The sequence below is a fragment of the Etheostoma spectabile genome, chromosome 18 (genome assembly GCF_008692095.1).
Source record: "Etheostoma spectabile isolate EspeVRDwgs_2016 chromosome 18, UIUC_Espe_1.0, whole genome shotgun sequence".
Classification (NCBI taxonomy): Eukaryota; Metazoa; Chordata; class Actinopteri; order Perciformes; family Percidae; genus Etheostoma; species Etheostoma spectabile.
Window position 1 is genome coordinate 6,646,272 of NC_045750.1, and position 23,924 is coordinate 6,670,195.

The 23,924-nt window shown below is 40.6% G+C and overlaps 1 long non-coding RNA gene across 1 annotated transcript; it reads right to left on the minus strand.

Moving 5' to 3' along the window:
* Window positions 1-378: 378 nt before the first annotated feature.
* On the minus strand, window positions 379-22,558 carry LOC116706075 (uncharacterized). Its single transcript, XR_004336140.1, has 3 exons — window positions 22,493-22,558; window positions 16,877-16,879; window positions 379-389 (listed from the first exon to the last, which is right to left on the minus strand). It is a non-coding gene; the product is annotated as an uncharacterized LOC116706075 (long non-coding RNA).
* Window positions 22,559-23,924: the final 1,366 nt, after the last annotated feature.

The following is a 23,924-nucleotide window of genomic DNA, read 5'->3' on the forward strand; positions in this document are numbered from 1 at the left end:
CTGGAAGAAACATTAAGGGATCACCAAAGTTATTAGGATTCATAATGAAAAGAAACAATTTCAGTTAAATTGTGTTCTCGCCCAGCATGTTTCCACGGATCAGGGAGGCTCCAAAATCATAGTAGCAGCTGTTGCCATGGTCCCGCTGCATGTTCTGCGATGCCCGGTTACATCCTGCTACGCTCTGCTGGGCCCTGCCACGTCCTGTTGTGCCTTGTAATGCCGCACAATGCCCTGCTATGCCATGAACTACTACAAAGAACTACTACAAACTACTATTTTTTGTGACTGTTATTGCCACTCTTCATTCTAACCCCAACCGGCCCGTCAGACACCGCCTACCAAGAGCCTGGGTCTGTCCGAGGTTTCTGCCTAAAAGGAAGTTTTTCCTCGCCACTGTCGCACTGTTGCTTGCTCTGGAGGAAACTACTAGAACTGTTGGGTCCTTGTTAATTCTGGAGTGTGGTCTAGAGACCTACTCTATCTGTAAAGGGTCTCGAGATAACTCTTGTTATGAATTGATACTATAAATAAAATTGAATTGAATTGAATTCCAAACCATCCAATAGTTTTTTAAGATATTTCAGTCTGGACCAAAGTGGTGGACCAACAGACATGCCTAGGCTAGAGCCATGACAAAGAAGTAACCATAGATAACTTGAAAGGAATTAAAGGGGTACTCCAGCAATTTTTTACTGCACTTCCATAAAGGTGGGGAACTTGTGAGAGACTGATTAAAAAAAAAAAAGAAGATAAACAGCAGAGGCTGTCAAATCCTGACTTTAAGCCCTTATTGTGTGTCAAACTCCAAAAAACACCGGATCCCACAGTTCCCAAAATGCAACTGTCTTTCATTAGACTCTCCCTGCCTAATAAACCCCAACGTCTTTCAACCCCACACTTCCATTCTGAAACACAGGCTCGCTGTATGGATCATATATTGTATGTACGTATACTGAAACTGAGATATGACTTGCGACTGAGAAACTCCCGCCTGAGTTGTCCAACGACGTAAACTCTGGAATCTTTCTCATCTCTACCATCCATCCCACATGACGCAGCATTGGAAAGCCCATTGCATTAGATGTACAAGTGTTCATGATATTGTGTCCAACACTTGTATACTTCACAGTGAAGGTTCTGTAACATAAACAGCAGTCTCCTAAGCACATGCTAGGCATTACAGAGTGCACCATTTGACTTTGAAACAAATTAGCACACAGATGTTTTAGCTTAAAATTCAGGCAGATTGAATTATTGTTACTGAGTAATGCAATTAACTTTTACCCTTGGCAAAGTAGAAGGGCATGCCTTCTGTATTTAAGAGAACAAAAAATATGATGTGCAAGACATTAAAGGGTCTAAAATCCATAAACCATAGGTAACGTCTCTTCTTCCAAAACATTAGTCATGCTTTACTGTCCATTAGAAATGGACTATTTATGTTGATGACGTCTGTCCAAGCTGTGAAGAAATACAATACTCAAATATTAACTGCAGCCCCTACCCTTCTGTCTAGTCAGATAACTTGCTGATATCTACAGAATCTAAATAGTTTGAAAAGTTGAAATTTATTTTGGTAAAGCACAAACGGTGCTCTTTCCAGTCCTCTGGGCCCTTTTATAAATACATTTCCTCTAAAAACTAGTTAAGAGATAAACATGAACCTTTAAATCTGACTTTCTCAGACAAAGGCAACCACCCACAAAGTCAGCAAAAGAGTATTAGGAGATTTCCAGTACTGCGGAAGGATTAATATGATCCTTATGAAAGGTTTCCTGCAGAAAAAAACAGAGTGCTTGCCTTCATGTTCATGAAAAGTTAAAGCTTTAGTGCGGGTGACCTTCCTGCACAGAACCTTGAGTAAAGCTGATTACCTCTTCTGAAGAGTCCATCATGTTCTAACCCTCAGTGACCTTCAAACCTTTTGTTGCAGTGAAACATGAATGAAACTGTGTTTTTCAGCCAGATTGTTTTCTGTACAAGCTAATGGACAAAATAAAACCAATCCAGTCTATGAGCAAGTCCAACTTCCAGGGGGTCTCGCCAGAAAACCAAGAGCTCCTGCTAACTTTTTAGCATACAACATGCTTAATAACCGCATAAAGTCATTGTAGAAGTGTGAAAATGTTGGCGGTTATGAGACCTGATGGACATTTTGCTTATGAACTAAACAGAGTAGAAATTAGCTAATTAGCTCTTTGAATTAGTGCTCTAAATTAGCTAAAATGATTAGCTAAATTAGCTAATTAGCTCTTTAAATTAGCTATTAGGTAATTAGTGCTCTAAATTAGCTAAAAATGATTAGCTAAATTAGCTAATTAGCTCTTTTAATTAGCTGTTAGGTATTTTCTCTAAATTAGCTCAAATGCTGTTACAAACCCAATACCTTTAATTATCGGGTAGAGAAATCAAAAATTCATACTCCTTAAAGCAACTCTAGAGAACTTTTCCTGCTTTTGTCCCCCGACAGGTTGAAAACAGAATTGTCCAATCGTGTCTCATTGGAACTACAGATCCGCTAACTGATCTGGCAAACTTGCATAGTGCGGTTATAGCCGGTAAAGAGTTGCAAAGCGAATGCAGAAGTGCCGTTCACCCTGTTACGAGTTGGTGAACCACAATCAATGATTTTGGAAACATTGTTTTAAGTTTTATTGTTGCTTCGCATCAACATAGTCATGTGTTGCATGTTAGCATGCTGACTTTAGCATGTACAACCTAGCAGAGCTGTTAGCATGGCTGTTGAGTCTTGGTACTGTTCATTTATTCAAGTTATCTATCAAATGCTGTTGTGTGCTTTTTTCGCAAGTAATAACTTTTAATTTTAAGCATGTTAAATCAGGGCCTTGAGTTTCCTGCAGAGCCTGCCTATGTAGAACCAGATCTATGCTCTAACGTCAACATAAAGCGCATTTCAAAGTGTGAAACATTTGAAGCCATTACCAAGTTACAGCTCCTTCCCTTGGGCCTGACAACAAACAAGAAAACTAATCTGCTACTTTCTTAAATCAAGAGAGGGAGAGGAGACGGTATTGAAGAGACCAATCAACCTTGCTCACTAATCTGTCTTTTCCTGTCCCCCGTGCCCCTTCGCCTTCATAAAAGCTCTCAGATCAGGGAGTGAAAAAGCTCAGGCCTGTTGCCCTTGAATTTACTTGTAGCCACTAGAGCTTAATGTGGGTAATTGTGTTGACATTATGTAAGACTGTTTTGAGAGGTGCTACACGTACACACAGCACCTCTCTACTCAGAGTGGCTATATGCCACGATGAATGATTCGGGGTCCTTGTCCGCGAACTACAAGCCAAATAAAATCAAAGGGGTGGCGAAAATGGCAGGAAGGGAAAGGAGCATTCCTGTCATATGATTCTGGGACAGATGCCCAGGATTTCTCAAACCAAGCAAGTGTTTTTGACTCAGAAGTTTTGCAGGGAATAGTCTAAAAACCGTCCCAACCAATAAGACTGCATCTCAGCTCTATAGAAGTCTATCCACTAGAGATCCTTTAATCTGCACCTCTTCTCACAAAGGCCTTTCACAGAGGACCAGCAGGAGACATGCTGATGTAATTTTACTGAAGTAATGATGTCTAACACGTCTCAGCTGTATGGCTGACAGTAGAAATGTTTCCAAACTTTGTCAAATAATCAGGGACTTGTTTAGATTCAGATTTAATCTCACAAATTTGAAACAAGAGCACAGTTGGCTCTGGTTTTAAATATTACTAAATTCTCTGTGCAGTTTTGTTTCCTCACGGTATAGAAGAGATATTGTTTGGGAAATACAAAGAAGTTGGCAGACTCTATTGTTATCAAAGCTGCATATTATTGCAATTTATTGTTTTCTTCATTTGTTTTCTAATTAATTTCTTAGTCAACAAATTGATTTTTGCATTTGGTTGCTTATCTGACAGATGAATGTGTTCTTTTTTTCACCCCAACAGTAGTGTCCTGAAGGTTCATACCTCTTCCTGCTAAATTTGTTTGTAATTTCAGACAGAAGTGCTGGTTTATTTGAGCCTCTAGTCGGCTGTGGAGGCATGCTTGGATGAGTGGCAGATCCCTTTTGTTACACTGGGTCAGGACATACAGATCTCCACGTAGGTGGCCCTTTACAGCAAACAGATGCTGAAGGTATGAACTCTCATCTTTTCACAGCCCATTGCAACACTAGATGGCAGTGTGTGCCTGTTGCTGCTGGACATCTGGCTGTGTGTCTAGACAGAAGCGTTTGGTGCCAGCAGCTGTGGGATGCAGTTGTTCGGTCCCCCTCGGTTGGTCTCACAAAGATTTTTACTCAGTTGCAGGGCTGCCAGTCTCCATCCCCAAGAAGCTACAAAGATCAAAATCACACAGTGCGCAGAGCGAAAGAAGACATGCTTCACCAGACATGGCAGGAAAAAGGTGGTGTGGTTTGTTTTCTCACTGGCCTTTAAAATTCTTCTCGGGGTTTAACCATATCTATCTTGGAGTCCAAGAACCATACTGGTTGAGTATTTCAAAATGTAGAGAAACCGTGACCATTTATCCCACAATGATAAAGGGGCCAGTTGTCCTGCAACAAAAGGAAGAGTAAAGCTTCCAATATGTTTTATCAGAAGGGCTTGTCATATGCAGTGGTGTAGTGCTTAGTTGATGAGGTGGGGTGATGGGTGGTTTACCGAAGAAGAAGTGGGTGTACTCTCCTATATAGTGAATGTCTTTTGGACCAACAATGAGGTGGGCATAGCTTCAGAACCTCTTTTCTCTGATGTTGGAATTAGGGGTCTGCTTCTGACAATTTCAGTACATTTCCAAACCCAATAATCCAACATTCACAAGCACTTCACTCCATGATTGGCTAGGTGTGCAGAAGCAAGAAAGGAGCTGGGGTTTGAACTTCTCTCTCAATCTTTCAGTGTAGCACCATGGATGGCTTACAGGAAACAGCGTCTGAAAACTGTTATAATAGTTCACACATATCACATCACCCCTCTCTATCACGGTTGACTTTTCGCCCGCCTTTGAGTATAGCTGTTCAGCACAGCTATGAACACTTTTATACATAGGGGACACGAGGTACAAACCATTTCTTTTGGAGAAAAACCCATCCCTGAGAGAAGCACAGTCTGTACACATACCACAGTCCTGAGATGAAGTTGAATCAGGCACAGTAAATGCAACCTGTGTGGTTGGATCATTGCTGTGTAGCGGCTTTAAATTATATGTGTTGATAGTTGACTGTGTAGAAATTCATGTTTGACCTCATGACATAAAGTAGTAAATAACATATGCCCATCTAGAAACACAGACACTTTATGAAAAATTGTCTCTTGACAGAGCAAAAACGTGTAATTTCTCTGATGGCTAAATTTGCACTTGTCAGTATTTGGAAGAATTAGGTGAAGGTTTAAGTGCGGACTTGAAGTTAGAAATCCTAAAAGTTTGAATGCAATCTGTCTCTTGAAGTTTTCAATTATACCTCTTCTCCCACTCCCACACACACACACACACACACACACACACACAAAGGGGAGTTTAAGAAGCAGCTTGTTTCTACCCAGGATGAACAAGCTGCCCTTGGCTCTATAGCAATTAATAAGAAGAGTTAAATTTCCATCTTAACCCTTTCCCTCGTGGCTCCCTGTCAGCTGCCTGTTTTGGTAACCCCAGGATCCCAGCACCCTAACCTGCAGGCCAAAGCAGACATGCAACAGTGGCCCCACACAGAAGGTCAGTTGTCCCATTCCGAGCACTCAGAGATGAAGTCAATATTCCACAGCTATATACAGCTGACTGGATGAATAAACATTACTAGTGTCCCCTGAAAGAGGGTTCGCACCACTGGCTACACTAAACACTCTTTAATTTTAAAATTGAGACAGGAAGAGGTTGTCGGGCTGTGTGACACTGATCATTATTGTTGCTTTGCCAGTCAGGATTTTCCTCTTTAAATGTGGCTTTGGATAATCGTGGCACCCTGATGTTTGCACTCATGCGCGCGCACACACATGCACACACGCACGTGCACGCCCACAATAAAAAGGATGTGAAGAGTCGGTCAACTGAAAAAAAATTGAATTACAGTACAAAAAGAATTACAAACTAGCTAGGACAGGAGGCCCGTTTCTGTTCCATTTCACGTCTGTTATCTTACAAGAATTCATTCATAGCCTGACCTCAAAATACAAGGATTTAACAAAAGTATCTTGAATTGGCCCCAGTTTATTTTTCAAATAGTTTGTCAAAAGTTAATTAAAATATTTCCCAAGGCACAATTCTTTCTCACCAGTTTGCAAAGCCACTCTTTTTTTCCTTTTTCACAGATTTACATTTTAATTATTCATCTCACAAGTCGTCACCTTCCTAAAATAATCGCCTAAGTCATTTTTTGACAAAAAGTATTTTCTTGCCTATATCATCTCCTCATGGTGTTGGCCACCTCTGGTAAAATTTCCTACATTCTCAGTTGAACAGGTGATGTGATTCTACGCCTTTGTATAACTGCCTAAGTCAAAATATGTTCAGTGTTTGGTTCAGTTTTTTGTGTTTTCTGAAAAACGTGAAAAAATGACTTAGGCGATTATTTTTGGAAGGTGACGAAGTGTTATATAGCTGTGTGCTTGTGTGCAATGCCAAACTATACGAATATATACATATGTGTATTATGATTGATTGTTTGAGTAAACAAAAACTAAATTCAGAAATTCAGGGGTTGCTACTTCTTAAACGTTTAATGTTTTCTACTTTTAAAATTATATAAATATATAATATGAATATATTGAATAAATGAAGGTCTTTTACAGCTGGTTGTTTGAACAAAATAAGACTTTTGAAGACTGCACAGTCACACAAAAGCACACAAAGAAACCACAGGCAACAGAAAAAAAGGAACAAAAATTTTGCAAACTGCATTTATGTATGTTTATAAGTTTGTTAACTCAACACACAGTCCCAGTCAAACATTTGGACACACTTTCTTATTCACTTGAATGGGAAAGTGTGTCCAAACCTTTGACTGGTGCTGTTGCTTATGTTGTTCACCACAGTCATGCACAGCTGGATTACTAGCTGTGAGAGGAGGTATGTAAAAGCAATAAAGAAGATTCATGTTTAGCTTTAAAGCAGATCCTAGTACCGTCAGTGGTGCACATCAATAAAACACTACACCCATCTCTTATGTGGCCTAAGTGTGTGTTTGTGTGTGTGTGTTTGTGTGTTCCCCTCACAAAACACTGCAAGCCGGTTAAATTTGGCTACTTTCTGGATACCCCTTCACTAGTGGTACGTGCCTTGCCTGACAGCTCCACCAGGTCTCTGGAGGGAGCTACCATCTGAACATTCAGGTGCTAATCTCTTTGGCTGGAGTTTAACCTCAAACTGCACGGGTATTTAAAACACTGAAATCCAAACTAGAGCCAGAAAAGGCTGATATACTGCCCTGCAAATCAGCATCCAGTCTGTCAACTCTTCAACCTGATGGAAAATCACTTCACAACACAAGAAAAACACACATGTGTACATCATATTCAATTCTAGCATTTCTAATCAGTTTACATTACTGCTAAGAAGCAAATACATTTTCTTGTGTAACATCTACAATTAAGCTGTAAAGCTACATGCATCCAAACAAAAATAAATATCTTCTTGTAATAATTTTAACTGTAGCGGTCGTTCAATCTGGAGAGACATGTTTGCAGATATGCAAATGAGGTTCATTGTACTGAGCTGTACTAAATCGTTGGCGATTAGACTCCATCTCTATACGCATATTTCATATATCTGTATAGGGGTAGAGAACCATCAGACCCCCCGATGGAATCTAGACGCTAAACGTCTAAAACGTCTAAACGCTGGTGGTGTCAAAGGAGCCCGAAAACCAGATAGTCTCACTTGATATTAAGTGATAGTCACTTGACTTGTTATAATAACTCATGTGCCTGTGTGTGTGCTGTGTGCTTTGAAAGCAGAAAGAAAACTCAACTGACAGTCAGTGCCAGTGAAACACCATAATGACACATTTTGAAATTTCAACAAACATTTGTCACTATACTATTTAGTACGGAACTAAACCTGATGCTAACAGCAATGCCCCATTGTTAGCATCCTAACCTATAGACATACTGTAAAAACCGGTAAATACAGAAATTACAATGTGCTGTTTGATTTTAGTTCAGTCACATTTTAATTGGATGGTGCTTTAAAAAATGTAAACAAAGTATAATTGTCAGTGTACTTTTTGCCTCCCTCATAAAGCCGCTTCCTCTCTCCTCTCTCTCTTTTTTTGTTTACACTGAAATAATCATATCTAAGGTGTTTAAACTTCCATGGAACGGGGATTATCTAGGTTAACTAACTAACACCCAGTGTGGGAACTATTGAGTGATGAGGGTGCCAGAGAGAGAGGAACTCACAGCACCCACACAAGCACCATTTGTTTTTACGTGGTAGGGCCTAAATAGTTATATATTTAGCATTCTATGTGTATTTTTTTCACAAAGCTGTCTCCGCTCTCTTCTGTCACAATTCTACCTCTCCCAAGTGATAGAGCAGTACAGCAGCGTGTAACCAGATTAATGCTGCGTTCCAGGCAACACGTAACTTGTATTTTCACAACCTTCTACCCGTATAAGTGCCCTGGAACGGCAGTCAAACCCGTAACTTACTACTTGTGAACTCGTACCAGATTTTTGTACTCACAGTTACAGTTTTAACGACACACACACACACACACACACACACCACACACCAATGGCGACCCCTGTTGATTCTGTTGCACAGACGCCAGTAATTAACAGTGAGAAAGGGAAATAAATAGACATAAATAGGCAACGTAAAGTAATTCTGCACATTGTAATCAAAACATGACATGTGGTTGTGTACTACTACAGGTTATGTTTATTAAATGAAGCCCAAAATCTATATACACAAGTATATTAGCTACAATGCCACTACAAACCTTGAGCTTTCACCCATTTCTAAAACTTAACAGCCCTGTGTAGCCTTTTAGCCTCTGATAGCTTGTTTTGTTATTACAGTTGTTTGGTTCAGTCTCACTGCCTTTCAAGCAGCCAGCAGCTTTTTTTTAATGCTTTGAAAAACAAACTGTAAGCTAGCTAGCTAGCTAGCTAGCTGCCCAGAACTAAATTGAGCTGAAAAGGTTAGCGACCTGTAAGTGAAGACAGTTGAACAGCTAGCAGCTAAAGACCAAGATATGTTTCTCAGGAGTTGGTGAAAAACAGAACAGAGCTGAGAGAAAAGTGAATTTTGGACTCACACTCATCCGGTAACCAGAGACTTGACTCAAAATGTCGCTGCATGTCTGCTGGAGGTTTGCTAACAAATTAGCGATAGCAACTTTGTAAGGAGCTCAGTCATAGCACACATCATTTGGTGAGCATTCCTTATTTTGTTCATTTTTACAGCCTTTTTTGTCACAGCTAATTTTGAGGCAATTTGTCATAAGTCAAAAAAATAGTAAAACATCTCTTACAATTTACTAGTCCTTCTTCCATGCTACATAACGTATGATTAAGTGAAAAGTTTCTCCTGTTTAAACAGTTTAGTCAATTAAATCAAGTTATTGGTTTAGCTGTAGATCTTACTTAAACAACCTTAATGAAAAGAAAGCATTCCAGGTTAGAAAATAAAGTTGTATGTTTTTAGGGAAACTGTCCTTTTAAATTTGAAAACACCTGTCAATAACACTTTATGGCAACATTCCCTAATTCATTCCACTAAATGTAACCAAATGGCTCCAGATTGGCTTACGTGCATGTCACGTGTTTCTTACCACTGTTCCACCTGGCCACAGCTAGACTATAACAATATTGCCACTGCTCTCTCACTCATACTTTAATTCTCAATGGCTAAGTAGACACACCAGGAAAGAGCATGAATCATGGACAACTTAACCAAAAAATATCTGACTACAATTTGAACCAAGAGGGAATAAAAGGGGAGAGGGGAAACACTAAGTGAATAAAACCTACCATGCAACACTAAACAGCTCAGTCAACAAGCCACAAGGAAATATGAGGATCAGAATGCAGCTTTACTTCTGTTGGATGGTGTGTTGAGCCGATGTAGTTGAAAAATAGAAGTATGTAAGTACGTATGGGCCCAGACATGTGTGTCCTCTCCAGCTGATCAGGTCGCCAGGACAGCAACACTGGTCTTCCTCTGTGCACTGTCACCACTAGCTAATGGTCAGAGAACAGCCCCGCCTCCTACTGGAACTGAACACACAGCAACATGCTGAGCAGATGTGAGACACCCGCCTGTGGCTCTCTGTGCTGCTGGAATAACAGTCTGCACATCAACAGCGGCCATGTGAAGAAGAAAAAAAAACGTTCACGTTCTGCACAGCATACCGAGCTCCTGTCCCACAGGGTGGAAAAGGTCAGCTGAGAGAAAGTCAGGCAGAGATAGTGAAAACACCTGGCTGCTCCTTTAAAGCCTGATCCTTCATAAGCCGACTGCCAAGTTTCTACTGCATTGTCCTCTTGATGAGGACACAGACAACACAATCCGTGATCTTGCCAGACAGGCAACATATTAAGACTGCAAACCTTGGATTTATTAAGGAGGACTGGAGACATAGAAATGCCTCTGTGGGCTTCCTATGTGTCCTAGACTTCCTGTTGGTTCCTTGCACTCATGAATGGCATCAAATAACGTCAAATTTAAATCAAACAGCTTTTCTAGACCTATTGTACATGAGCTGTTGAGTAAGAATAACAGGCCCCACAACATTTAAGAACAAACTATGGTTTGTGGCAAATTATGCACAGAAAATATGACATTGTACTAGTGCCATACAATAATAAGTCAATAAATGCCACACAATGTGCTTTTTTCATAGACCCTAAGTCTACTGTAATACAAGTTTCTAACCAGGACTGTTTTCACAAAACCACAGAGTAGTGGACTCACAAGCAGGTGCCAGAGCAGTTGTTTGGCCAATCTGACAAATCATAGGAGAAAGGGAGCTGGTGTACTATATATGCAGGGGAAATAATAAGGGATTGGGGAACAGGTGTGCAGCAGGGCAGGTGGGGAGTTGGTGTTTATAGTGACTATATACTGTATTTATATGTATATATATACATATATATATATATATATATATATATATATATATATATATTAAGTGATTTAATGCCACCTCATTTATGTGTTCATCATCTTTAAAATCACTTTAATTTTACCATTAACTAATAAGAAAATATGATTGTAATAACAAAAAATGATAATGGGTTTAAATAATCTTTAAACCCACAGCTCTGATCTTGAAGATGAAGAATAATTAAGATTGATGAGCCATCCTCCACATCACTGCTGACTGCATCTTAAAGTAAAATATCTTCACGTCTTCTCACTTTCCCTTCTCCTCACATTTACATTCCTGCTGGCCCTGAATATTCAGCAAGCCTTTCGCTGTGTTATTATTATTATTATTGCAAGAGTATCTGAGGTCAAGAGACTTAAACACCAGCAAATTCCTGTCCTCTGTTCACCCCCCTTTTAGGTTCTGTACATTATTACTGTGAATTGGGGAAGAATGGACGTTCAGACGTGGGCTTGTTGAAAGGCTGCAGTTTCTGCTCTGTGGTTTACAGGCTGCAGTTAAATAATACACCATTTAAATGTGATTGGATTGCAGTCTGGGGGAAAGCTTTGTGGTTTGTTTAAACAATCTGCAAATCAATTCTGCTATGAAGTCTATATTTACTTGATCACCAAAGTTATTTGTGGTTATACTGAATTTAGAGTTTTCCTGGAACTTGTAGCATGAGAATATGTCATGAATTTATACAAAGAGTCTTTGGAGAGAGATTCTACTAACTGTCAATCGAAAACCAAACGGATTTCTATTTAATTAATAAATTGCTAAACTTGGATGGATCCGTTCCAGCACTGTTACACTGTGCAATAATCTCTTCTATTGCTTCCATACCTTAATTACAGTAATTACAATTAACTGGCCTAAGAATGACTGACAGCATGATTGTGCCCACTGAAAGTCCCTTATTGTTGCCTCAGCCAGATGTAACAGACTTGCATTGGTGGAAATAAAAACACATGCACACACAAGAACACAGTTGTCACTTACGGATACTAAAATCAGACAAACTGCACAATTACAGCCTAACAGCTACTTTTCTGCTCATTAAGATGACAATGTCCTGCTGATAAGCTTTTAAAAATACTGGGGAATGGGCTCAGCGTGAGTTGCAGATCTCACGTTACTCTTGGATCTTGGGCCGAAAACAACCATGACTTAATCAGTGACATTCATAGAGATCTTTAGACCGGGAATCAAATTACCCAGGTAGGGTCCAGAGGAATGTGGCACATTCTGTACATGTTATCAACTCATGACCAGAAGCCGATGAAAGGTCGACCTTTTTGATGATTAAACATGATGTAAGTGACGACGGTGACGGTCATGTAATGCTGGGAAATGTGCAGCCACCTGGCCGCTGAAGAACACACGGCTTGCAGCTTGTAGTGAAGAAAAAGGGTTTGTTCCCTTCACAAACTGGGAACTGTCCTTGTTCTCCAGACGTCTGAGTCACTGCAGACATCTCAGCGTTGTTGCAAGTCGGCTGAACCTATAACCCTGAAATCTTTTTCTTATATCATTGGGGGAAAATGTGAAATGCCAATCGCCCCCACGGCTTCCATCTTGACTGAAAATGACTTCAGCGGGAAACAAAAAAAATCAACAAATTTGTAATTCAAGAAATTTTAGCACAGGAGTGCCAAAGATATTTAAATTAAAAAATGTAAGTTTGTCCCCTAAAGAGCGCTGACAGGTTCATTTTTTAAGTTGTAAATTGCGCTCAGTAATGGCACAAATCTTAATTCAGTACACAATTCTTAAATAACAAATGCAAAACGGTGATTGTGCATGTTATGAGTTTATATATATACATATGTACATATCTAAATATCAATATTGATACCTGCCCAAAACACCAGCTTAGTCAGAATCTAATCATTAATGATTTATTTTATTTCTCAATAAGGTTTTCAATGTAAGCTTACATTGTACGACACTGGACAGTGTAGATAAATATATGAGGAGAAACGTAAAACATCATAAACATCAAGGAAGTATTTAGATACAACACAAAGCTAACAGAGACACAAGTGTCCCGGATAGAATAAAATTTTTGGCAACCACTGATTAACTAAATATAAACTTCTGATAGAATCAGGGTTGACTGTCATTGGAACGCATTTCTTTTTTTAAACGATGATTTAATGGGGAAAACCTCAGCTAAAGGCTTACAATAATTGATTGATTGATGGATTGAAATTTTTTTTCAAAGATGTAGAGGAAACAGAAAATCAGGCCATACAGAAAATAATAATATAGGTAGCATAGCATAGATACACATAATAACAAACATTTGACCTAGCGCGCTTGCGGGACAATACTGGCGGCTCTTCTACAGAGGGTCTGTAGCTATTCGTTGTTTTTTTTTAAGTTGCTAACGGGGTCTAAAAAGTCCCTAAATCTAGCGACAAAGCCACAAAGTTGGCAGGTGTCACTCCCTGATGTAAGTCGAGTGCAAATTTGAGTCGCACACACTCAGATTTAAACACTTTATGCCATAACTTGTCTTATTGAAATTCGTGAAATCCATGAAATGATAAACTTTTCTTTGGCACAAACAATAACAGGAGATGGAAATCATTTCAAAAACGTTTTAGCTATCTCTGATTGGTTGATTGCTAACGTTAGCTCAAAACGGCATTCAACTGACAGCCTTTGTTGTGTTTGATTGCTAACTTGTAGCCAGCAGTGAACAGACTTGGTTAAGACGATTGATTTCTACTGTATTGACATTAGAAAAGTCTCTCGTTAGCATCTTGTAGGCTACTTGTTGCAAAGTGAAGCCTGCACGACTCAAATCTGAACTCGACTCACATTGGGGAGTGACAGCAACACGTATTCGGTCGTAAACCAAAGTATTGGACACATTTCCTTTCTGAACTGATGGTGGCAAATGTAAAGCAAAGGGGTCGTCCTGAGGGGTCGACGATGGCTGCACCAAATGTCATGACAATTCTTGTAATAGTTGTCAAGACATTTCATGCAAAACAACAAATGTCAACCTCACACCGGCCCTAAAGGAAAACGTCAGGGGATCACTTCAGTCAGAAGGATTCACCCTCTAGGGACCTTGAATATCCCTCCAATAGTTGAGATATGTTAGTCTGGACCAAAGGGGTGGACAAACCAACAGTGACGTTCCTTAAATATTACTAGTAGTATTAAAACAAGTAACCCTGAACAACACACATACACTTCATCCAAAAACATTGGCTTGCATGAACCTATTCAAAAAAAGACAGTCATCCTCATTCATGTAGAGCTGTAAACCATGAGTGGAAAAATATGACCGTTAGTTCACTTGTTCCGTTAAGGGGAAGATTTTCTGGACCATTTGCATGTTATTTTACAGCAGTAAAGTTTTATTTCAGACATATCAAAACATTTTTGCACACCTGCCGTTGTTTTTCTACGCCACCTCTTGTGACCACACATCACATAACCCTTCTTCTCAACAGCTTTAAATAGAGCGACTTCCTCAAGCCAAGTTTGGTTACAAATTAATGGCAATTCATCCTGAATTAGCACGCGTCATTCATATGCTTCATTTGACATTTGTAAATCAAATATTGTTTTATGCAAATGGCACGGCATCAGAGAGACTGCAGGGAAGGAATCGGCATTCCTCCTCACTGAATCCCAGCTTGTTTCAGTCTGAGGGCATGCTGCGCACTGAGGAGAAAACTGAGAAAGAGAATATTGTGGAAAATCTACTCGGGAGAGTTCACAGAAGATGTTCACAGTCGGTTTTTCACAAGAAAATGTGAGCAGCGGCTGTCCGGGCTGAGTCATGGTTGTCAGGCCACAATGTTTACAGTTTCACTTCGACAGAAACACCCAAAACGGGCAGTAGTTCCATGTATAGACAGGGCATTCATAGATATTATATAAGCTTTTTTGGATTTATGTAATTTGTTTATTATTAAACCTATAAAATTAAAACTTGTTCTACTCACAGAGTGATTTCAGTTGTTGATATAAAATTGTTCTTGGATTCTTGATGTTGATTTTGCAGCTCCACTGCAGTAATAATACTGTGTTACCTCTAAAGTCAGACATCCAACTGAGACCTCTTCTGTCTCCAAGACTCCTGCTTTCAAGATCAAACGTTACATGGATTATTTTTGCTTTCTTTCATAGAGGGTCATAAATCAGAACAAAATAAGAGCAATGTGTGTGAGAGAGAAAAATCAAATTGATTAGATGAAAAAAGGTTTATTTGAAGTTTTTGACTTATTTATACAGTGGCACAACAAACATCTCGTCTTTCAGAAGCTCACCACATTTCAAAAGTTGGAAAATATTTGCCATTTACATCGGTACGAAAGGAAAGAAATAACTCTGCATGTATGTGTATGGTTGCTGTTAAAGCAATTTTTGTTCTGCATGTTTATACCCAGACCTCCAGATGTAAGTGCCGGTGGGTTTTTCAACTAACAGCTGTTGTGAAAAACAAACAGCGATGGACAAGCTCATGTGATGATTTAAATACTGGTGTAATTAAATGACTTATATCAGAAAAGCCAACTCAAGCTTTGCAATGAGATTTTAAATAGAGACGATTTGATTTCCCTGAGCATCACAAGCTGGTCCACACATTGCCAGGCAACGTGATGTAATCCGGGATCAAGCAGACGGTTTTGTCGCCATCTTGCATCATCTGGCAGTGGTGCTTCTGTATATAAAATCTGCAGCGGGACTCTCTGTCAAAACCCGAGTGTTGTAAAGGGCTAGGTGACTTCTCAATATTGAATTTCCAAGGATCAAAGTCAAACTGTCCAAATTCAGTGAGGGCTCCCTAATGGAAATGAGTGCTCATGAGTCCGTCTGAACTGTGGATCGCTCTCTCACCACTCAGGTGTTCCAAAACAGGAAAGGAAATCTTTCCAAAGTCAATTAAAGTGATTGGTTACAGTTAAACCGTAGTGTCACCAAGTCGGGTCAGTGGTCCGGGGAAGCAGCTGTTTATTTAAATAGAGGGTCCAGATAAACTCACAGTGATGTGGATTCAAGGAGGATGTAAAGGGGAAAGCTAAAGACAGGATGCAGGGAGGTTTGTTGAAGATACAGGGTTCAATATGAAGGAAAACCGAGAAGGAAGAGGGTTTCAAACGAGGCCTCATTTCCAAGTTTATTTAATATTGAATTAATGTTATCTTGTGTAACGAGGAGAAGCCAGACATTGAGGTACAGTACAAGGGGGAACAGGAGGGTGTCGGGTGGTTTGGGTTTGTGTGAGTCCATTCATACAATGCCCCTCTCTGTCTGGACCGCTCAGCTATGGTCCGATACTCCCTCACATACCCCGTCACCACCCCCTTTACCACCAGATATGCTCCAGGGCTACAGAAACAGGGGGGCTCGGGCCTCCGCATATTTAGTTTTTTCAAAGCTGGACTTGGTCTCCTCAGAGTAAAGGCCCGTCTAGTGACCTTGTGGTCAAATGTATCTTTCCTGCTCTGGCAATCACAGCTACAGTATATCCATCAGAGAATAACCATCATCCACCTGTGCAGAGAATCACATGCAGTGCACATGGATGCTCACTTGGACACACATGTCACAAGCTCTGGTCACATGGGCATTTTAAATCTCTCTTTGAATGTACTGATATTGGAGTCAGAGAGTCTAAAATCTGTCATACACATACATAAATCATGATCTAGTTTTCAAAACAGGTAATATTCTCAGATTTCTTCTCTAGTTGTAGTTAGATTAACTATTAGACCTGCAGTGGATGCTGGACATTTTCTCATGACTTCACTACAGTCTAATTTTCTTGGATCCAGCATTAAGTGGGCAGTGGACAAACAGCAGCTTCAATGTGGACTTTCATTTCTCAGTTTAGGTTGTGGCATCTTTATTAAAACAGCTGTAGAGACCTGTTTTGGTCTTTATTTAACAGAATACAAGTAGTGTCGTCAAACAACCCTTAAACTTTATTTTGTCTCTACAGGGTTTAAAGGAAGGTGGTGTACATCAAAATTACTGGGTTACATCCACAGGTGTACCATCCTAAACCCAAATGAGCTCCCACTACTCCTCCCTACCTTTTCACTGGGATTGTATCTACAACTGCTACTCGATATTTAAAAAAAGTCAAATTTCCCTCAATGTGGCAGGCAGAGCTGGACACACCTCAGCTGCTCAGTATCAGGTGTCATTTGGCATCCCATCTGATAGTTATGTCTGGTATATACTAAATATAATGTAATCTCCTGGTATTTAATGTGCAGATCTGTTGGCATGAAGGCAGCTCAGTGGAAAACCCAGAGACCTAGGTGACGGTTTTTAAGTGAATTCCCCACATGTGCTTGATCATGAGGGGATCATGCATGCGATTGGGCTGTTCCAGGGATATCAATCATTTCTATAAGAGAAGCAGCAGAGCTTGGTAAAAGGACTGTCAAAGTGAGCATCTGTTGAGCTGTTATATAACTTTTTAATGAGACTGTGGTTTTTAGGGTTTGGCCTCCTGACAGAACAGTGCTGTGCCGAGAATGGAGGAGGCGTACTGGCTTGTCATACCGCTTGTGACTTTCTGTAGCGCTCTGTGACAGATGTGCACAAACACACATAATACTGCAAGCACATGCTATTTTCATATATGAATAAATACCCCAAAACATTGATGCAGGCTTCTCTTTACTCCTATCTCTGTTTTATTGTTGTATCTTCACCCCTCCAGGTCTGTCCTCCTCTCTGAGTGTTGACAGAGTGTTTTGAGTTTGGTTGAGGGCGGTCTCATCCATGGAGTGGAGACTGACTGATAACAACTGTGTCTGGCTGGTCCAGGTCTCTGTTCCCTGTGGTGCTATCATCAGCAGAGCCTTTCAAAGTCGGCGAGGAAGAGTCAACACAGCAAGACAGTCAAAGACACCATAACACGGCCTTAAAGGAACACTGCTGTAAACGTTTGAGGGCTTTGTTTGTTCTTTCATACTGTGTAATCGTGTAACACACATGAATCAAAAACTGTGGTCAGAGGGGATCGTGATGACGGCATGTGGAGGTTTCATCCAGTTGTTGTTCCCATTTGCACATCAGAAATCTGGAAATGAAATGTGAGAAAAAAGCCTGTCACAAAAATCTATCAAAAAAACTGTTTGGCTAAAGGTGGAAATTGTGTTTTCTGCTTCAGTTGAATTTAGATACACAGCAGGAGAGAGATTTTGAACCAGAATAATTTCCATAACCCTTGAAGTGACAAACTGAATCTTTGCAGCTAAGACTTATGTGTTATTTTCTTCACTCCCGTTTACAGCAATAATTTGCCAAACAGTGTCTCCAGTGCTGCAACTGCATACCTCATTGTGTGAAGATGTCACAGCCGTCACTACCATGTGAAATGTAACGTACAACTATGGAGATTTATTGTAAACAGCTTTGGCTAGCGCAGTAGGCTTTGACACCGGACTCAACGTGTGTGTGTGGACTCGTCACAAAATTGTGTGTTCTAAGTGGCACATTTGTTGTTAGTGTTCATGACAACAAGCAGAGAGAGATCTTGACGATAATCCAACCAAGGGTGCATAATCTGCAGTAAATATGTAACAACCCCTACAGACAACATAGCCACTCTCTCCAGCTCACTGTCATACCTCATGTTAAGTTACAGCCCTCCAGAAAAACGTACCCCTCCAGGTTATTAGCTTTGGCTAGAGTAGGCTTGACACTCAACCACGGGGGACTTCGTAAAAAAGTTTTGGAGCTGTTGTCAGCAAGGAGGACGCTTACCCGGCATAAGCGCTGAATAAGAAAACAAACACATACAGACACCAAACACTCTTCACTGACTCTAATTAAGGACCAGTGTGTAAGTTTATTGTAGACATCAATAACTGCACTCTAAATCAACTGATGGTAGTGACCGTTTTTGTTTGTAGAAAGAGAGTCATGCGTGTGTAGCTGCGTCCGTGTTGTATTCCACAGTCAGTCATCCTTGTTAATACCACCAAGTGGCACCAAAGTAAGGATTTTTTAAAACAACACACAGTGGCTTTTACATTTTGAATACGGTTTATAATCGACATGTGCCCGCTACTTGAGTGCAAGGTGCAGCACCTAAAGAGTTGTAAGAACAGACGGAAACAGTGTTGTGTTTGAAGAAATCTCTGTGTCAGCTCTGTGTCATGCCAGTGTGGGAAGTGTGTTGGGCTTCCCTATGTGGTGACAATGCACAGAGCTCTGCTCAGATCCGGCAGATGATGCGAGACGCGTCACATAGGTCCACCTAAATGCGCAGGATAACGTTAAACACATCAGCAGACCCTCGCAAATCACACCGCCCACACAAAGCTGACACAGAACTTGTTTAAAGTCTGCAAAGTATTCCTTTCAGGCTACATACATTTGCTAGGTCGATTATTGGGCAGGGGTGGAAAGAGTACAAAGAACAACTGTCACTTACAAAACTTAAAATGAATGCTGTGTGATGTATTGTTGGTGTAAATTCATGTACCGAACCAAGATGCCTGTACCGTTTCGGTTCAATATGAATACATGTACAGTTCCACCCCTAGTACAGGCTAAGGCTACAGTGAAATTTTTAAATTAGAGGGTAATAATAATTAACTAGACACTCAAAAAGTACATGGAGCAGTGGAGCCTGTAGCAGCTAAAGAAAGGTGAATATTGAAATTACATTTATCAGTTGGACACAAACACGGTTAAAATGAATGCCAATGTGTAGCTTTTTGCTAACATGTTGGCCATATGGACTTTATAACGTGATGGTATTGCTTCACTGATGTTAGAATGCACTGGCCCAAAATGTAGATAAAAGCTACTCTGTTACAGTATCAGTGTTTGTGCCCATCATTGGAAAGTTAATCTTTCCATAAAATTCCATCTCTTCTCTTTTATCCACTGTCCCTCAGTACCTCTCCTGTCAGGTTGAGGGTTCAGATGAACAGAGGCCGGCCTTCAGGTTGCCTCACTGAAGCCTTTGGCTGGGTTGTGTATCTCTCTCCTCTCTCTCTCTCTCTCTCTCTCTCTCTCTCTGGAGACCCCCAAGCCCACTGCTGTCTTTTCCTCCTTCCCAAACGAAGTAGGTAAAGTCAACAAATTTAGAGGGGGAGAGGAAAAGGAGAGGGCTGCTGGAGGGATCTGTGTGACAGGCATGTGGTTGTCAGCGGGCAGAGGGACGTTTGCCAAACAGTTGCAGGGTGTGAGCGAGCGAATGAACAACTCACTGAGTGTGAAGCAGAGAGGGTGTTGTAGCATTCAGGAGGCTGCAACCATTCGCTACACTGCTTCGTCTGATGTGATACTAAGACACACACATTTTTGCAGCCGATTTTGGGCAGATAACACAAACCACCGGGCGTAATCTTTCACCCAGCGGTGCTAGTACCACCAAGACAGACAAGGTGATCCAGACTTCACATTGGACCTTGCTGAGGATGGAGAAGGGGACTATAGGTGTGTTTTAGTGTGTATGTGCCCTGGCCCAGTACCAGTTAGTAAATAAGACATGGTGATATGAGCCAAGGTGCTGCTGACCCAGATCCAAAGACAGAAAGCCTCACAAACACTGAATCTAATTCATATGCTGCTCACGCCAAATGCAGGAAGAGAATGTGAAGGACTGGGTTGGTGCCACACCACAAGGATGTGATTGACCCAACTCAAATCAAATATGTCTCTTCATTTTAGTTGAAGAGGTAAAACACTGATTGAATTTAACTACAACGAAAATAAATGTACTGGATCAGACTGATGTAGCAGAAATACTGAGCTGATTTTTAATGACTTTTATGTGTTTTGGCAATTCAACAATGTGGCCCACCTTAGTTATGATGGAAACTCTTTGACCACAGATTAATGATAAAAATCTACTGTATAAAATGGGACAATACTTTTTTTGCACATTTTATTCGTCTGACTGTTTAATAGTCAAGTGGGGATAGTCTGACAGACAGCCTGCCTCAAGAAACCAGAGACCCAATACAAAGAATTCAATAATACATTTTTGATTTCACGGCTTTTGTATCTAAATTTGAAACAATTTTACTCTGATAGGGTTTTCTGGCAAACTTTTGCCAGAAAAATGGCCAAACTTAATATTGTCATATTACATCACAGAACATTGACTACAATCTAAAAATGTCAAAATGACCTTGTGTTCAAACTGAAAATAGCTCTGCATCAATAAAACAAATGGAGGTAGAAGCATGTTGTTTCAAGTGCTGGTATGACCATGAAAAACTAAAGCAACAATCATTTCATCCTTTCCCACAACAATTTGCAGGTAAACAACAGAAATAGAGTCCTCACCAGCACCTGTACCTTGTTAATCCCTAATGATCACATTCAATTAAAGAAGGAGCTGTGCTGTCTCTCTGGACACGGCCCATCAGCCCTAAAAAACTCCTATAGACCGGAGCTTATCACTGCTTCCCCACAAGGTGTTGCAGGAAAAAAACATTTCTGCTACACCAACTTTGCATTTTTTTCTTACTGGAGGAATTCACTTAAATCAGTAATTGGTTGAACTTGACATAACTGGTAGGCAACAAGCGGCGAGGGGTATGGAGGGGTTACAAGTAGACATTGTTTCATTTTAGAGCAACACTAGAGAACTTTCCCCGCTTTGGTCCCCCTACAGGTTGGAAGTGGAATTGTCCCATAATGTCTCATTCAAACTACAGATCCACTATCCAATCTGGGAAACTTACATAATGCGCTCATAGCCGTTAGAGAGCTGCAAAGAGAATGCAGAAGTGCCGTTCACCCTGTTACGAGTTGATGAATTACTGAAACAATTATAAACACCTCGGCCCACAAGGAGAACCCTTCTTCCGGTAGACCAATCACTATGTACTTACAAACATTTTGTTATTACTGCCCGACTCACTCTTTCTCTTAGACACAATGGCCCAATCCCAAAGTGAGCCTTTAGGACTAAGGACTAAAGACTCAAGGCGTAATTGATCTCAGGTGCTGAGAGAGTGAGTGTATGAGGTCACATGGGCTCAGATAGGTAAATGGTATTTGGACAGCATTTCACTAGATCACATGTTACCGTGGTGACGTTAATTAACAAAGATGTTGCTGACGATTTGGGAATTTTCCTTTTTGAGTTTATTGGTTTCCACACGGCCAAGGCCCAGGAGACAGCTGGCTGATTCCAAATTTTTTAAACTCTTGCTTCACAAGCTGGTCTTTTGGCACCGTGGTAGTGTGTCGTACTGTTGTTTACCTTTGTAATTTCCGGATTTCCCTATGGTCTCCGTGGTAAACGTCACAATGCTTTAAACTGTGTGTTATTCCCTTTCGTGAAGTGTGCAGTGATGCAGACTCATGGAAAGGACTCAGGAAGTGTGTACTCAAACCCTCACGCCCTTTAAAATTTAACATTGGGACAACCATAAGCCCTTACAAATTTTGCGAGAACGCACACCAAAGTCCATGAGTCTGTGAGTCCGGACTTTGGGATTGGGCCACTATGACAAAAGTTTTACTTCATTACATAAAAGTAATTAGCAAAAACACATAGTATAAAAAAACAAAAGCAAAACAAAAGCTTGGAAATAAACATAATTATCCCACTAGCTAATGTGGTAATTGCCTTCCACACAATGAAGCTATTGTACGGTAATGTTGTGGTTCCTGTTAACACTGACTAAAACGACAAATATTGTGATCATGCGCTCACCAGTCTCCCATGTTAATTGGTTAATTATAGTGTGGGATTGCCTCATGTAAGTGGCAATAACCTGCAATATTTAACACCCATTAATGTCTGGCAGCACTTAACTGATGATTTCACGAGGAAGAACGAGGCTGAGAGGTCAAAATCTTTAACTGAAGGCTAATGTTTGGGTTGTAGCAGCTGTGTGGCCTACAACGTGTCAAACCTAAACTCCCCAATAAAACGAAGGCTCACTCGGCTTTTGCACACATCTAACAGAAGACTGTCAACCCTCCTCCTCCCAAGTTAGCGGACCCCCTCTGAGACTTGAGATGCTGGCGTGTCGCGCTGCAAACAGCTGCTGCTGTGCTGACAATTGCCCAACTTGTTCACGGCCCTGTGACCTTTCACAGCGAGCGCAAGAGGTAGCCTACAGCACCACACGTCATATCCAGAGGCTGATGTACTTTGGTCCACCTACAGAACCAGTAGCGTACAGGCTGCTGCACATGAAATAGTCAAAGGGGCCAGTTTTACTGCACAAAGCTGCTGTTGATGCACAGGGGCCAGACGTCACTGGCAAAGACGGATGTTTGGCCTGAGGAAAATGCCGAGCTCTGTCTTCTCTTATCCACCATTTGATTTCTAGATTCAATTTTTTACTGTAAAGATTCCAGGTGCTGGACAAAATACATGTATTCTTCTTTTGCAGCCATCCACAAAGTTTCATCCAGCAGTTTTATATAAAAGGGTCTCTGAATTCATATTACACTATCCAGTCCTATGTTCTATCTGTTGCATTAATGTGGAAAATCTTCCATTAAAGTAATTGCTAGCAATGCCTGACTAGTGTCCCAGTTCCCTGCTGGATACGGTAAAAGGATTTGCTTTTAAATTATATCAGCGTCTGGTAAAAGTAATGTTCTCCCATCCAACACATGAATGCATTAGTGATTATGATGACATAGAGCAAGTATTTTGGCAACTTCAGTGTTTTTGGCACTTTCTCTGTCTCTGAAGTTGGAGACAAAGTACATCACGCTCCCTTCCGTCCTCTGCCTTATTTTGAGTGTGTAGAAACATTTTAACTGCTGCTCAAGACAAGGACCAGGCGAATGTATGTCTTATGATGAGACAGTGGAGTTGGTACAGCCATATTACATTACCATCCCGGGTTGGT